Here is a 13,661-nt window from a genome sequence, read left to right as displayed (position 1 = left end):
GTAATAAATTCTCCTCCCATGACACCAAGACATGCAGAGTTATCTCCCTGGTATTCTGATACCACTTTATCTAATACATATATGACAATGGTTATCACATCGAACTTTAATAAAGAATACATAACTTTCTTTTAAATAAATTTAAAACCGTAACACAAATATTTAAACTTTTGTTGTTGTGATGTACATATCCCACATAGCCAGATCAAATCGTGAAACGCGGGCGATGAATTTCGTATCTTGTATGTGCGAGGTTTCATATTGCGTCTGATACATAACGTATTGGTAATTCTTCTAAAATAAGATTCCTTCTATTGATAAAGCCCCTTTGATGATCGCGTTAAATAGGGCTACAAGTAAAAACGTACGTAAACGACAAGCCTTGTACTGACTTAAAGTAAAATGGATGCATATTATATCCACACAATACATTTCATTAGCATAAATCTATCATGGCAATGTTGAACACGGTTGTAACCATATGACATAAGTGTGTAATTTCAAATCTTTTATTGTCATTGCTTTATTGAAACGACAGCATTACATCAATTGTGATGTGACTTTTTTCAGGAAACGAACTATTCAGGAATGATGAGCGTTAAAAGCCAGATACGTGTCTTTATTTGAATAAAAAAATAGATCTCAACATACAGACGAAATATATTGTTAATAATTGTTTAATTTTATATGATTGTTTGGTTTTGACTTGTTTTCTCATATGCACATAAAAATTGGTAAGTTTTTTAGATCTGTTTTATTAAACCTTGTATTGCGTTGTTTACACAAATGTATTAACTCGGTACACATAACAAAAACATTTGTGACTGTGTTGGCACATCCTTTCCTTTAGATAACCATATAAGTTTGGCGAAAACATCGCATTACCAACATACTGATTTGTGTTGTTAATAAATTCACCTGAACACGTAATTTGCATAGTTATACATTGAAGATGGTTGCTGCCCGTCGTCCTTTTTTATGTGTCGTTACCAATTCGCTTCAGACGACCACTCCTCCTGATTCGCTTGGAAGATTTTCATGACATTTCACAGGACTGCTACTTATGTGGCCGTCTTTTAAGATTATATAAATCGTTCTGGTCCGCTGCATGTAAATGCCATCAGAGCTTAACTATATAAAAAAACTGAAAAATATGGTCTGAAAGCGCATGAAGCAAAGGTATTATATTAAGTATATAAGATTGTACAGCAATACTCCACAAAGAGCGATCAAATCATGACTATGGGTTTGAAAATGGTCTCGCCCCGTAAGTCGCATTACTTTTATAACAAAACATGGCAAAATAACTTAATAACCTCTTTTCTTTTACACAATTAGACGTGTCCAGGGGTTAACATCATTTCTTATACATGGTGAAAAACAACAACACATATCATCTAACACTATAAGGCCCAGTGGTTTGATATGTGAAGTTGTCTTGTACCAAGTACATGTATATTCAAATCATGCACCTCAGGGGAACAATGAAGTCACTTATAGTGCAAAAATAATAATTTTGCTCTGAAATCGACAGACCCAGAGGTTAAGTGATTGTTAAGTAACACAATAACATGGTTCCCATCCATGTTTGTTTAGATCATGCCCTTTGTTCATATCGGATTCACACTGGGATAACTTATTCTTCTATACATATATCGAGAACCCTTTTCTTATCCTTAATATAACAGATGAGAACCTAGATTATTTCTATACCAAAATTATTTTATCTTTGAACAACAATTAAAGTGAAACTGGCGATGATAAAACCATAGAGTAAACGGTAAGATGCTTAAACCATAACGTTATAACAAGAATTGTCATGGACTGTAGGTAGATAAAGCTTAGGTGAGACCAACGACAGAGGGTTGAGAATTCTTGAGTTCGTAAGAAGCCACCAACTCAGCCCGGTAAACACGCTGCACGTACACAAACCTTTCTGTACAACCACCTGGCATGCTCCAAACGGGCAAGTACCCAACCAGATCGATTTCATACTGGCGCCGCAACGGTTTAAGTCAAGCATCAGCATGTCGAACACAAGAACGTTTCCAGGCGCACTAATAGGAAGTGCCCATGACTTTGTGCGCAAGTTTGTAGCCCTGAACATCTCAGAAAATGACAACGACACCAGAACCAACGACATCAAGGGCGTCCTGCTGTCATCGGCCGAAGAAGTTCTTGGGAAAGATAGAAGAAATAACAAGCTTTGGATGACGAACGAAATCACAGACCTATGTAATAAAAGAAGAGAGCGGACGCATGAGAAGTACACTAATCTGTACTCTAGTCCATACTTAAGGCGCAGGTTGAGGAGGCAGTGCGAAGTCTTATGGCAGGACAATTTCCGGAAGTGGACAATGTCCCTTCCGAACTAATTAAGCACGGAGGAGAAACAACAACCTCAGCAATGACGGCAATGTGCCTAACGATCTGGCAGGAGATGAAGTGGCCCAATGAGTGGACCCAGTCACTGGTCACCCCCTACCGAAAAAAGGGCAACCTCAAGTTGTGCGAGAATGACCGCACCATCAGCCTCAGCAGTCTTCCCAGCAGAGTCACGTTAAGCATCAACCTCAATCGATTTAAAAGTAAGGCAGAGGAACTGCAGGCTGGATTTAGAGCTAGGCGGAGCACAGTGGAACAGATCTTCAACTGCATCATTGAGAAACACTTGCAGCACCAACGTGAACTCTTCCCCAACTTCATCGAATTTAAGGAAGCTTTCGACCGCGTGTGGCATGATGGCCTATGTTATGTTATGAGAGGATTCAACATTGACGAAGGTTGGTGCAAGTCATGCAAGAACTCTACGGAAACGCCAGCAGCGCAGTACCTCTCAATGGACAGCAGGGAGACATTTTCAGGACACCTTTGTGCGTTCGTCATGGATGTCTGCTCGCTCACGTTCTGTTTCACATTTTCATTGAACAGATAATGCAGGAGACTCTCTATGACAATTCACCTTTATCTCCATCGGTGGAAAACCAAGCTCCAACTTGAGATTCGTTTATAGCATTTACCTTATGGGTGGCACCAGCAATTAACTTCAAGATCTCACTAACAGACTCTATGAAAGAGCAGGAACATACAAGATAAAGGTCATCGCGGAGAAGGTCATGGTGACCACGACCAACAACATGAGCGGCGAAAAGCTGGAATAAGTGACCAGCTTCAAGTACTTGGGAGTAATATTATCAAAATAAGGTACCAGTATCGCTGAGTTTCGAATGAGAATTGCCATGACGACCGCAGCGATGGCCAGACTAAGAAGGTTGTGGATACCAAGTGCAGGCTCTACTAGTCCCTCGTAGTCTCCATCTAACTGTACGGCTGCGAGACCTGGCCGCTTAACGCGGACACAGAACGCAGGGCACAGGAATTTGAGTAATATATATTAATATACCAGCGGAAGATTATTCTGAAAAAGTTTCTTGACATTCATATTTTGAAATAGTATACGTACCGTTGTTTTGATTTTTAATCAGACAGTTTGATGCCATTCTTTATTTTCATTGCGAGAGCCGAGTTTCTACGACGGGGTGAAAACAATATTCCGTGGAAGGAGCGTGAACGATGTTGCTCACACTGTACAATTTCTTCAGCGAAATGGTAATATAATCACACAAGTATGCTGCCTCATTTAAAGAATTGCATTTATAGTTTTGTGAAACAAACACATATATTTATATGCTGTGTGATTTGTTATTAACCATAACCAACGGGAAATGATTGTTATACTTGTTGGTGTTTCTTTAAATGCTGAAACTTCGCGTTGAGTATTTTTGTTTTAGTTTACATGTCAACATTTGGAAATCAATTTTTGATTTGACCAATAATTGTTTTATATGTTAAATTGTAAATTAAATCCATAATCCACTCGTTTATCTGTTTACCTTTTGTCACACAACCAAAAGCGATCGGATTTAATTTTTGTCATTGATCACAATTTTTAAAGTTAAAATAATTGTAACATACCATTGGCATTTAAACATGCATATTTATCTAAACATATATTAGTTTATTAACGCATCTCGTGTTTTCTTTTTATTACTTAACTATTCCTGTTAAATTGTTCTGCTACAATTATTGCCTGTACTTTGAATATTAATGATAAGTTATATGCAACATAACAATTAAGATATTTTTTTTTTGGAAGAGAAACTGCCCTCGTCAGGTTATACGTAATATCTGTAAGAATGGTGTTGGTTTCCTTCATTGTAGCCAGAAACGTTACTATTGATAATAAAAAAAAAAAAAAATCAATCCCATAATACTGTGTATTACTGCATAAAATGCATGCTTGTTATTACGTTTGTAAAGAGATGGTTCTATTGTGAGCAAGATCTTGTATAGGATTTTTGTTAAGTTGTTTCATTTGCTAAACGTTTTTTTTTTCGCAGACATACATCGACAAGAAAAAAACGGAAGGCGTGTCGATTCTGTCGGACAAAACCATCTGACATTATCTCCTTGCCATGACGACACCCGATAACTTGCATAGAGTGTCTGCATGAATAAACGTGTGTATAGTGTGTATATTAACTTTATTGTGTCGTTTTTAAAAAAAATGCATAAAACAACACTACTAATCACTAGTATTTAGTAAGCCTTCGCTACGCTTTTAATAGACGCAACAATATTAATACACTGGTAACCGCTTAACAGGAATATCCAAAAATAGTCTAGACACTCTGATTCGAAAATACAATGAAACTGCGATGTAGTCCTACGAAGCGGGTTACCATGACCTATTTTTTCCGCGTAGTAAACTAATTTGTCATTAAACACCAAAAATAAGTGAGGTCACTTTGCATGTTTCAGCAACGCTAACATTCATTCTAGTCGTATTAAAATATTTCTTCCCTTCATAGTCAACTACAACTACTAAATTGACAAGTAAAATCACATACTTCATATGTCTTATGGAAAACCCTTCTAATAGGCTTAACATGGGTAAATAAACTAATTTAAAAGCTTGGGACTATTAATATGTACAAAAAGAACCAAAAAAATATCAAAAAGAAAAAAACAAGAACAGATAAGCAAATACAACAGTTCCCGCTAAACAGTTAGTGCGTTTGATTTGATAAATCTTAAAAATTTCCAGCTACTTTTATTATTAGTAACATTTGAGTCAACTTGTATTATTAGTAATATTAGAGGGTTGACAAGCGGAAAACTAAAAACGAACGGATTAATTACACATTGACTGCTGTATATTTATTACAGAGCTACTTGTTCATTCACAATAATTACATAATAATGAAACGTAAATATAAAAATAGATGTTCAAAACTTTTTCTTGTTAAGGTCATGCAATAAAATTATTATCGAAAATAAACATCCATAAAGAGGCCTTTTTACAGATGTAGGCATGTATTGAATTTTGTCATTAAATGCTTTATATTAATAAATGTATACAATTGACCTTAATCTCGCCAGTAAAAAACAAGAATACAATTTAAAAAAAGCAAAACAAGTAACCCACAGCCGGGCTCGAACCACTGACCCCTGGAGTCGTGGAGTAAAAAGTCTTCGACTTAGACCACTTGGCCATCCGTGCTCATACTATGATGGAATGTAATTTTTACTTTATATAAGCAATCCTCGTAGTTTCACAAAATGTAACGAAAACAACAGAACTTTCCAAATTATTTAATCGTATCGCGTTGCAACGCTTTATAATTTTCAGGTTTTCAAATCGTCAAAAGATGCATATAATTTATATTTTAGAAAATGTTAAATGTTCAGTATAACTACTTCCTCACAAATATCATAACTAAAACGGAAATTTGCGAATCTGAATTTTTTTTTGTTTAAATTTGTCAATTTACCATAACGTGAAAAAGCCCCTTTAACATCCATTCCCGTTGTTATATGTATATCAATGAAATCTGTTGAAACTAAAATTAGAACAATTCAAATTTAAATTTAGAAACATTGGGATCCCATGACTATCGAATACTATTATTACAACGCCTCGTGTTACTTGAAATAATTAAAACACAATCTTTTCACAGTCGTCTAAACATTTGAAAGTTCATAATTTCAAGAAAAATATAATTAAAATATTGCGTATATATGTCGATTTAATATAGAATAATGGGCATTGCTTTATATTTCCTCCAACAAATACTTAACAAAAGAGAGTGTTGTTATAAGATAGTAAAATCTTGGCGATAAAAAGTAATACGTGAAAAAAGAGCAAGTATCTATTATACAGTCTGAACTTGTTGGTCGATACATTTATAATGGAACGTTACAATTTAAATCGTTCGAGTTCGTTGTTCATGACTAATTACGATACTGTTCAAATCGATTGAAGTCGTTTTTTTTTATTACTCATCAAAACAAATGTGTGTACACTTGACCCAGTTTTACACACTTCAATATCGACTCGGGTTATAGTATATCGTCATTGCTAAGGAGGTTTATCGATTCTCTGTGCCCGTGACTTTCTTTCAGCCATATAAAGGTTCAGGTAAGATGGATCTCCATTCCTTCCATCGAATTGTAAGATACAAAACATGTGTTTGAAAAACAAACACTTCGCTTTTGAAACACTCGTATAATTTTAACGTGTAAATTTCCACCAGAAAATGACTAGCAACTTCAACGATATGTATTGGAATTCATAATTTTTTATTTTTTTTTTTAAAGTTCACAGGTTGACAGTGTGCAATACAGTATGAAATGATAAAATTTTATTAATATTCGTGTATTTGGGTAGAAGATTTATATTGTTATTTGAAAAAGTAAGTTGTCGCGTAATCAATACAACAAACCCTCAAAAGCACAAAATTAAAAAAGATTAAACATTAGCAAAAACATAACTTATGCCCGCATTAAAATTATTTGATAAACATTTTCAGTAAATTTTTACTAAGAAGATGCGCTGTTTCAAGTTACCTCTTTCGACCCGGTGCATTTTAAAGTCTCATTTGATTAATAAAATCGCTGCGTGTCACGTGCTGAGCGCTGCTTGGTCGGATGATAATTGACCACGATTCAATGAAATTATACATATAGATGACACGTTACTTTGTCAGTATAAAGTAAACGGAGTGTTTATACATCTCAGTATTGTTTTAGATGTGTGGGTTAAAGATTATTTATGCATCGTATGAGAGAACGTGGGTTTGTATATCGGCGTTAATATATGTATCCCGGAAAAAGCAACTTTTGTAAAAACCCACTAATCTGCTGGTACAAATAAACATGATCCTTTCAAAATCACACACCGTATCAACCGTTATTATTTAAAGGAAGCTATCATTGGTTGATATAATGGACCAGCAATGTTTGTGCCGGGGAGATTAGTGGGTTTTTCTAAACTCGTGCTTTTCCGGGATCAGTCTATTCACGGTACATATAATTGTTGCTATTGATTTTTATTAAATGTTATGTGGATTAAATACATTCTCGAATTACGGTTGAAAATGGTAATGTCCCATTTCACACGTGTTGCTTCATATTTATCAATACTCGTACACGTGTGATATGTGTAACGACATACAATAAAAATGAACGTAATTGAGGACTGCAGGATACACATGTAAACCTTAAGCTGGTTTCAGAAAATGCACAACTTAAAGATGGGTCGTCCATAAACAGAAAAGATAAAATTTCCTTCTTTACAGTTTATTACTTCAACTAGGTCCCGTATTAGCAAAGTAAATCGTCTCGTATTACAGACATGGTAGGATTTATGAACGCATATTGTAAGTGAAACATTCAGTAATTAAAGGGTTAACATCCGTTGTCGTTAAATTTTACGATAAGTATATGTGCACTGTATATACATGGGCAAAGGTGATGTAAGTCAAATGGGTAAACGGGAGTAATTATATGAAGTATCAAGTAATATAAAGGCTATAAATACGGAATAAAGCAATCAGGATATGAAACAGATACTTTAATCAAATTGAAATCATAAGCTCGAGCGTCTTGAAATACCAAAGCAAGCACACAATTGAATAAGTATTGAAATGTGTATTAAAAAACGAATCTTACGCAACTATATCTAAAGCGGTATGTGATTGTTGTCAACTATAAAGTACAAAGTACAATAGTTATAAAATATAAATTTTGAAATAATAATATTATGTATATACCGTTTCTATTAGTCATAAAAACGGCATTGTATGTTATAAATAATTATTAAAAATACTATACAGAACGGATTATCTGACACATACCCATTAATATTTGGTGCAAGGACCATTAAACACAAAGATGAGGTTGAAAAGAAACGTCAAGTTTTTGCACGGTTAATACAACAATTACATGTTTGTTGATGGGTATACACTCTATATACGTTCTAGGTAACTTGATAGCGAATAAATGCTAATGAATTATGCATTATTATGATGAATGCTAGTCAGGGTTCCTTTAAGAAGAGCAAATTAACATTTGTCACAGTATAAACGTTCGAACGATGCACATGACTTGCCGGGTACATCGCGGACATATCTCGGTTGTACGAGCACATTGGTCACACACCGCTAGATGGCTGCATGGAAGAAGAAGCATGATGCCCGGCCTCTGCTTGCACGTGAGACAAAGCAGTGAAGATGGTAAGCCGGGAAAGTTTTCTGGGGCTCCAAAACGCTTTTGGAATGTAAAATCGTTTGATGTTAGGGGTTTTCTGGGTACAATTTAGTTATAACCATACTCAACAACATTAATCATGTTACAATAAACGTTGTATGTATCTATTAATTGTCTGCACACATTGTGTTTCTTTTTGTAATGTCCTTACCCCCTGAATATATAACCATGTTTTATACACTGGTGTTGGTCTTCAATAGCCACCTGCAATAAACCTAACTACTAAAGTTGTTTACGGTTTTGGTGTAGTGGCAATACAGCACTGTTGCCATGTTATTAAACTTAAGTGACAAGTAACTACACAAAGAAACACATAGGAGTTTGTGTTTATCAAATTGTAATTATAATATTGAATGAACAGCTTTTTTGAGATATCGGTTTTGAAAAAGCAACATATAAAATGATATTAAACCATGAGCACCATTCAAAGTTTTATTAACCATTTGATACCTGAAAAGGTGGTTGTTGATTCCTTGCCATCATCTATCATACTTCAATACTTTACGAAGTTGGTTTCGTGGTATTATACTTGACATGAATAATTCCCGGGCATGTCCTGAAACAAATGCAAAACATGATTTACCTGATAACATCATTAGCTGTACTTTCTAAGAAGCAAAAAAGCTATAAACATTGAGATTTTATTAGAATAAAAACAAAGTATATGACTATCTTTTTTCCACAACGGGAATGGTCAGCTGTTGTAATTTTAGTATTAGTGAGACAACAATTTAAATTATTCTATACTCAAAGCAGCGTGGTTGAATCATGTTTTGTTTTCCCATTGCATTACACGGCGGCTGTGCGGCGAAATATTTCTTATGAGAGCGATTGACAATCACCGTTAATTTAGGACACATTTATTTATGTATATCATAGCAAACAATGACCTGTTTGTAGAAAAATTGAGGAACATTTGTTTCGATTTCTGACATAAAAACACAATCATCGTCCAATAGTATAAAATAAAAAAGAAAATTTTAAGATTTATATCAGGAATTGTATTATCATATCATTCGTCTGTATATCAATATGTTTACTCTTGGCTATTGGCTAATGAGAAGATAATTCGATCAGGTCATATTTGTTACCAGTGCACTGCGTATATATAGAATGAAATCACGAATGCACCATAGAAAGATCCTTACGGTCTAATCATCGAGGATCAATATACAGTTTCAAAATTGAAATACAAATTAAGAAAGCATGTCGGCATTGTTTCATTGTCGTATTTGTTAGAATGGAACATAACATAGACTAGTTAAGTAAGTTGTAAGTGAAAACAAACGCATACCTTTGTAATCATTCAACCTATATTCCGAAACATAATTGCGTGTATCTATTTTTAGTGTGCTTTGTTTAGCTTTTAACAGAGATTCATTGGTCAGACATATTGCAACATTATTGTGAAACTTGTCCTAAAATTATTAACTCGTTTGAAACGTCTAAATCAATAATAGTTTCTGTTAACTACAGTATGAATTCACGTTGTAAATCTTTTGATTGACATTTGAATCATTTTTCCGAGTATCTTTGTTTGAAACTTGTAAGTTTGATTCTTAAGAATATTCAATACATTTCCCAGTTCTCTTTATTTGAAACGGTTAAGTTTGTATCTAAAGAAAAGTCTATACAATTGCTATTTAGTTTTGTTTTCATGCGAATTAAATATTCACAGTGGATATTTAAGAGCAGGTAGGGGAACGCTAACAGGAGCAGTTTTAAGAAACATGATATTTCACTCAAGATCTGCTATACGATCTGCATTTTGTCATAATGCCTTTCCATCTTTTCTCTATACTCATGCAAAACTTGATCTAAGCAATGCTTCAAGATGTTAATTTTTTCCTCCAAAGTGTATAAAATATACAAGTTTGCAATATTAAACATTAATGTATGCATTGATTGCGCAACACTAACATATTCAATTTAAATTACCTCCATGTGATACCAACGCTATAAATGCTCATATATCGTCATGCCACTTATACATATTTAATATGTTAAAGGGGCCTTTTCACGTTTTGGTAAATTGACAAAATTACAAAAAGTTGTTTCGGATTCGCAAATTTTCGTTTTTGTTATAACATTTGTGAGAAAACAGTACCACTGAACATTTACCATGCTCTAAAACATCCATGATATGCATCTTTTGACTGTTTAAAAACCTGAAAATTATAAAGCGTTGCAACGCTAAACAATTGAATAATTTGGAGAGTCTGTTGTTGTCGTTATATTTTGTGATACTACGAGGATTTCTTTTATTAAGTATAAAATACAGCAGTAATTGTATGAGCACGGATGACCGTATGGTCTAATTCGGTAGACTTTTACTCCAGGACTCCAACGGTCAGTGGTTCGAGCCCAGTTGAGGGTTATATTTTTATATTGTATTCTTGCGTTTTTTTATTGGAGCGTTTTAGATCCAATGTTTACATGTATCAATATATAGCATTTAATGACAAATTTCAATACATGACAAAATCTGTGAAAAGGCCCCTTTAAAATACGTATATGCAGGTATCATGTTATCGGCTTGTTTAAGAAGATAACAGCATTACAAACATAAATTAAACAAGTACATCAAGTGACGATATTGGAAACCAACCAAGTTAACCGGATTCATTTCGATGTTATTCCACATTGCATTAAACGAACTTGCGAAGTCAGTCATCTAATGATACGTATTTTATACACAGACACAGGGTAGTTTCGTGAAGTAAATAAATGCATGCGTCTATAGAAATGGGAACCCATTTTACAAGTTGACGTTTAAACAATAACGATGATATATTATTGAATGGTTGTGTACTGCGTGTATGAATCTAATGTTAAAAACACACTCTACTGATAAAATAACATTAGTTTCTACACAAAAAAAGACTGAATTTGAATTTTGTTTAAATTTTTAAATCAAAGTACATCTAGTCAATTTGTGATTACGTTAAAAATAATAAGGGACTAAGAAAATCAATTTCACAAATAACAAACCCATTGGTTTACATCTTGTAAAACATAACGAGATATGGAATATAATATAGCGTAGTCTAGACAAGTCTACTTGAAACTTCATTATTCCTTAAACGAAATCACTTGTTTAAGTAATATTATTATAGCTACATCGTAAGTGTTTTTTTTAGAATACTGCTGTTTTTTGTTGTGCAGTTAATATATTTGAGGCATATATTTCTATTCACCATTAACACGATATATTTCTAAAACTTTTTAATCAAAATAATGATGGTACACATAATATGTTTTTATAGCTGGAGATTAATATCATTAGAATACCATCTGACAGTTAATATTATATGAGTAAATGTAAAAGTAAAGCGCAAAAAAACTAGATTTAAAACTAAGCTTCACGACTGTAATATTTGTATTATACCTGCAGAAGTTAACATAAAGATGAGGCATGTATAATTTGATCGCCATTGAAGGCAACTTAATTTATAACTCACCTGTCTTTGTGTCATATTGCAACTACGTACAAGAAGGCATATCGCCGTTTGAGTAAATAATATTTACTCATGAAACGATATATAAATTGTGTCGTGTGCTTTCTTGTTGTGCAATGGTTTATCGCTTACTTTTATTTTAAAAAGGACATTCATGATATTCAGAATAATATCTGTAATTCAACTTACTGTTTACCGTGTTTATATATAGTTTAACTGTAACTATTAAAGCTTATAAGCGTTTACGTATATTATTAAATCTTTCAAGTGCATGCATGTAAACTCGTTCTGTAAACACAATATGTAAGTGCTAATACCATAATTTGTACGTTGGGTCCTGCCAACTCTCACTTATATCTAAGTATATCGCAAAGTGTCTTTTCGCAAATCAATCATATTCAACATGAACTCTTCGTTATACCGCAACCAAAATGGTAATCGTATCGCATGATGTCACGTGATGCATATGTTATGACGCTTTTCGTATTGGGTTGCTTTTTGAACAATGATTATATTTGTCCTTTGTCGGAGGTTGTTGCACGTTGGTGAGAATTTGAGGAAAATAAATCTACACCCTTTCAGGGTGGTTTTATATCTGAAAAACTAATATGTTTCGAGTCAAGTGTATGGATTTCCGTACAAAGCGACGGAGAATAGGAAGTGGAGGAACTCAAATCAAGTGAATTCATATCACAATGTGTGTGACATTCACGAATTCCAAACAGTGAACACTCGTAGAAAATGGACTATTTAAGACAGAGGTAACTTTTATTGTTTGATGGATTGTTTACCCGAAACGGTAGAATTCAGTTTGTTATAGCCTGCAAATGATATTAAAGCAAGATATGCCATTAAGAATTTAAGAAAAGAACGAAAACGAATCAAACAATAAGTTTTAATCTAGTAAATCTCTTAAAACATGTTCTTGCTTTGCTCCGTAAATAAAGATAATAAAGGCACACTCTAATGTGGTATTGTTAAATGTATAATATATGTATTGTGATTTGATTAGTTGTTTCATAATATAATCACTTTGCAAAGTAAAGGGTATATGTACTGAAAAACTTGTTTTTATTTAAAACAAAAGCGAAAATATCTTGATGACCTTAATATTTTGGATTGCGGCATTGTACTGTTTAGCTTTGTCCGATATGTACGAGTATTCTCGATGTGTTTTGCGATTGGTTGACAGGAAGTGTAGTGGCGTAACAATATGGCTGATTGAGGCTATGAAAACAAAATGAGTTTGTTATCATTTGGATAAAATGAAAAAAAAACCTTGAAAATAATCATAGCCAGCCGGACGCATTTGAAAAAAGATCGTTAATTGCTTTTTAATAATGTTAAGTTTGCGTTTTTAATTTAAGTATCGGAACACCGATTTTCGGTAAGGTAATCCAAAGTTGTTTGTGTCTTCATAGATCCAACCACAGGACTAGGCCGTCGATGGTTTCTTGTTTGATGTTAGGAGTCAAATAGATTCCTGGTTGTTCAATGACATCTCGTTTGGTTAGGTACAGAAATTCTTCAGAAAGGATAACCAATGGACGCGAGTCTGCGCCAATGATGATGAAACTAATCTCCCACAACATG

This window comes from Dreissena polymorpha, chromosome 12, assembly GCF_020536995.1.
Source record: "Dreissena polymorpha isolate Duluth1 chromosome 12, UMN_Dpol_1.0, whole genome shotgun sequence".
Classification (NCBI taxonomy): Eukaryota; Metazoa; Mollusca; class Bivalvia; order Myida; family Dreissenidae; genus Dreissena; species Dreissena polymorpha.
Note: the sequence above shows the minus strand (reverse complement) of the source record.